We start from the raw sequence: 4953 nt of genomic DNA, 5'->3' as shown, positions 1-4953 counted from the left end.
TGCCCAAATGGAGAAAAAGCTAACAGGCCAGGATGAGAAGAAGACGACATCTGAGGTAGATAGCTGACCCAAGACACCGGACCAGGCCTGTATACTAATTACTTTGATAATTTCTCCTACCTTTGATTATGAACCACCCCAATTGTTAAGTTTATGGTAAATTACCTATGTCTAGTACTTCTGTGTTGCCTTGGTGCGTTTCCCTACTCCAAGACTCTAACTAGATAGCCCTCAGAAACGTTATTCTTAAAAGAAATTATAGTTTTGTTTAGGCCACTGTTGATCTTACAAGGTGTGAGACCTCACCTGGCCTAATAATAACTACTCTGAGACTGACCATAAATATGAACTTTCTCATAAGGTCACTCAAACTCAATCAGAAACACAAGCAAAATTTTAACCCAGAAATATAACTTATCGACTGTTAAATTCTTACTCGTGACTTTATTAACGTTACTAGCTGTATTACTTTTATCCTATTTTATAAAATTGTTATCTTACATTTCCCAATGTGTAAATAGGCCTACAACAAGATTGATGATGGCTAATCTTGAAGAAATAGATAAAATTTATAACCCGGCATAAAAAATTTGTAATAGTGTGATTCTAGATATGGGAAAGAGCAATGAAAGGTTTACATTTCATGGATCATAATAGACTAGTAAGACAGGCGATCCAGAGGACTTTTAGTATCAACAGGGCCTGATAAAACACCTAACACCTTGAATGGCAGCTCAGAAGATTCTTCACCTGAACTACGAATGGGCCATCCTAGCACCATAGGACAAAATTGGTCATGAAATGTCTCAAAATATTGGTCGAATTTAGGACCAAGGGGGAGCACTGTGAATGAAAGTACTACAATGCGAATGAAAATACTGCAACCATGTCAGTAAACAAAGAATGCTGAAACCAAGTCATCAGCAGCTGCTGCCACCTCCCAGCGAGGACAGGCCTTCAGCCCCGCCTCTGCAGCCACTCACAATGGTGCCTTCTGAGGGGACTCAGAATAAGAAAGGAGAGGATACTGGCCCTAGATAGCTAGGTGCTTGTCAAAGGAATGAATTCAGTGAGCCCAAATGTTTGCTTCCTGCCATACACAGAAAAGTACTAAATTCTTAAACTTGAGATATCTGGTTTTCTTTAGATAACAAGCAATCTTTTATTTTTCCAACTACCTGGTCTTTGTTGTAAAGCTCCTATATATCCTTGCTCCTTCCCTAAATCTTTGGAGCAATCCCTCAGAGCAATCTGAGAGTCTGTCATCCCAGCTCGAGTCCTCCCGCCAAATAAAACTTAACTCTTAACTTTTAGGCTGCACATTTATTTCAGTCGACACAACTTACAACAAACCCAGGAAGAAGTGAATATTATCATGCCCTTTTACTGATTCACCAACAGGCTAAGTGAGGTTACATTCTAGTCCAAGTTCCTGTGGTGCGGAAATGGCGATTTAAACCTGAAGCTGGGGTGCCCATGCCTGTGCTTCTTCTCTCTCCCATCTATCTGTGAAATCCACCTGTCCAATATACAAGTTTGCAGCCGGCCAGCTCTTAAATGCAATGTGTGCCACCATTTGTCAATTCTGGTTAATTACCATAAACTGCTCTCAGAAACCGTTACAGAAAAAACAGATGGACCCAATTCCCTGCCCACAAAGAAGAGGAATTCTGCCTTGCCTTTCCTTTAATGCGCAGGAACCCTTTACCACACCACTAAATTCAAACGTACGCTTCATCCGTGTTTATGTTTGCACAGGACTTATTAAAGAACAAGGTGCCTGCAATAATTCCATCTCGGTTCCTTTCCAAATACACAGATTAGCCCAAATCAGATCCAGAACAGACATAACTCATCAAATCCGCAGTGAAACACACTGGATCAAGAACAAAATGCGTGTCCTAGTCCAGAAAACTATGGGTCCCTCTTTCTTCCTGTCATTATACAGTCCCACCATAACTCATTACTTTGCTGTCTGCTCATCTGGCAACCAAACTCAGAGAAGAGTCAACTCAGCAGAGTGCCCTACTGGGGAGAACACCCCGCAGCAGCACTACGGGCTGCCTGCCCTCCCGCACGCTCTGCTGACCCCTAGTGTCCTCCGTGGAGACCAGGCCAACAGAGCTGTTCCCAACAGCTGCAAAGACCCACACATTAAGTAAAAGCGTTTTATTTTATACGATATGTTACGTATATACCCATCTCTGAAAACAGCTTTGGCAGAAGCCCAAATCTTCAACATTAATCTGCAAAGGCAATTCCGGTCCCCAAGAGAAAGCAAGTCTTAAGACGATGCTAAGGCCTCCAAAGTCCTCTCCACGACGACCGTCAACCAAACTGCCTGCAGGTCTGCAGCTGCAGGCGGCTACATGTCTGTTTTAAAAGCAACCCCTTCCTGCCCTCGGGCGCTACAATGTCCCTCTACGCCCTCCCATCTCAGGGTAAGAACAGCTGCTGCAGAACCTTGCAGGGCAGCACTGACAGGACTGGACACAGAGGATCAGAGCTAAACTAAGCCTTCTGATAACACGAGCTTCCACTGTGTCACTTTACAGATGAACATATATATAGAGAGAGGTGGGGTGATATTGCTCAAAGTCACACAGCTAATAAGTGGCAAAGTCTATAACTCTGCTCCTCCCTCCGGCGTGACGCCCCAGCTGGGACGCCCACAGGGTTCTCTCGTGCCTGCCTGACCAGTCTTTTCCTGTCACTCATGACCCACCACAGGTTCTGTCCGCAGCCTGCCTTTTCAGCATGTTTTCCCTCCAGTTTCTCAGGAACAAGGCTGCTCCGGCCACTGTATGACTTCCGGCTCCCCGAACCCTCCGTGCTCAGGCCAGTCATGCCTGTGCATCCGGCCCCCTGCTCAGAGGCTCTTCCGTCCCTGCATGTGGATTTTTCCACTCTCCGCAGGGACACCCCCTCAGGGGAGCCCTCTTCTCCCCCACAGCATGGCAGGTGTCCCAGGCCACATCCAGAGCTGCCCCATTAAGACTGCTTGTGCCCAGTTCTGCTAGTCAGATCAGCAGCTTCAGAGCCCGGGGTTATGCCCGGGTCACCCGGCAGACCTACTGCCCATCTCCCAGACCCTACCCAGCAGGTCACCAGGAAGTCACAGTAGATGCCCCACCCAATCCAGAAGGCTGTTCACTTGCCAGCACCGCTGATGACTGGTTTCCAACCTTTGATCAGTTTCACACAAAACAGCAGCTTTCACTTTGAAGCGGGGTGTTTTCCCTTCTGCTGTCCATCCTTACCGGAAACATCAAGGGAAACCAAAAGGCCTTTTCTCAACCCTTTTCTGATGACACATTTCCACCCACAATACTCACATGCTCAAGAAGTTTGGGTCCACGTGGCTTTGTTTCCCTTACGCTAAGTGGCTCAAAAGACTGTGGGATTCATTCTCTTTTGAGGGTATTTGTTGTACTCAGTTTATCGGCTTTAATCTGTTTTTGTCTTTCTCTTCAGTGTCCCTGGCAGTTGCCACTTCACTCTCCCTACAGCAGCCTCTCTCCCAAAGTCTAATCTAGGAAATCAGCTGTGATGAGGGGCCGGTGGGCAATCACAGAAGATGGAACTAAGGCACAGAGAGGCTACATAATTTGCCCAAGGAGATCAACTTCAACCCCCAACAGTGTGTGTCTCGTCCCTCTGTTTAACACTTAGGCTAAACTAGTTAACTTTTAATAGATTTTAGTTATAAACAGATGAGGTATCAAAATACATACAAGGACACAGATCCACTGTAAGAAGTTCATTAACTCCACTATTTTGTTTCTATTTATTTTATTTCTATTAAAAGAATTAAGAACCTCTGCAGTCAATATAGAAAAATGTTAATGGGTTTTAAATCCAGAATATAGAGGCTTAAGTGTATTACTCACACTTTTTTGTAAATTCACAAGACAAAATGATTTGAAGGTCTCTCTCCCCTCCCCCCTACTCACTACTGGCTCTCACCTTAGCTCCCAGACCACACATCTAACAGCCTTTCATTTTACCCACAGCTGAACTCATCAGTTTTCCCCCAGGACTCCCTCTGCAGCTTTCCCTCCTCAGAGCACAGCAGGACCCTCATTTACCTCATTTATCCACCCAGAAATCCAGGCCTTGCTCCATCCTACCCTCACAGACATCATTCATCTTTTCATTTTACCATCTAACATGTCTTCAATCTGTTCGCTTTTTCCCACTGACCATCCCACCGCTCAGGTGGAAGCCAGCAATACTGCCCACTTGGACTCATGAGTCTCCCAGTGGCCCCCCCAGCCGCTCTTCCCTACTTGAGACAAATGGGATTGTGTCACTCCCATGCTTTTAAGACTCTTTTCAAACCCACTGTTCTTAGAAGAAACTCCAAGTTCCTCACCTGGTGAAGGCCTTTGCCATGAAACTATCAGCTCAGGGAGGGCAGGACCCGCCCTCTCCCCTCAGTCCCGCCCTCTCCCCCCGGCCCTGCCCTTTCCTCTCATCCCCACCCTCTGGCACAGCGCCAGCTCGGGAGGACCTGCTGAGCTACACCAGCCTGTATTCTAACCCTGGTCTTGAGTTCTTAGCAAATTGCTTCACTTATCCATACAAATCCAAGTTAGATTAGAAAGATTTTAGATATTTAGCTAGACTTTTGATTTGGGGATTTTGCACTAGCAACCTGCAAGTACATGTTCTAATAGTTCTGCCTTCTTAAAACCACACCCAGATTTAAGTAGTGTCTGTGGAATACCTTCGGAATAAGAGGAATTGTACTTTCACAGGCTTTATGTTTTATAATATGAACAACCTGGACAGGGTCACAAATGGAACCGCCTAAAAAGTGACAGAAGACGGGTTAGAGGCATAAAGAAACAGGTCGCAAGGAAGGTAAGAGCAAAGTTGTTTCTCCAAACCCCCCTAAAATCCTGAATGAACCAAAAATTCTGAATTTTGAAAGTAAAAGACTATCATATA

This window comes from Camelus dromedarius, chromosome 18 (assembly GCF_036321535.1).
Source record: "Camelus dromedarius isolate mCamDro1 chromosome 18, mCamDro1.pat, whole genome shotgun sequence".
Classification (NCBI taxonomy): domain Eukaryota; kingdom Metazoa; phylum Chordata; class Mammalia; order Artiodactyla; family Camelidae; genus Camelus; species Camelus dromedarius.
Note: the sequence above shows the minus strand (reverse complement) of the source record.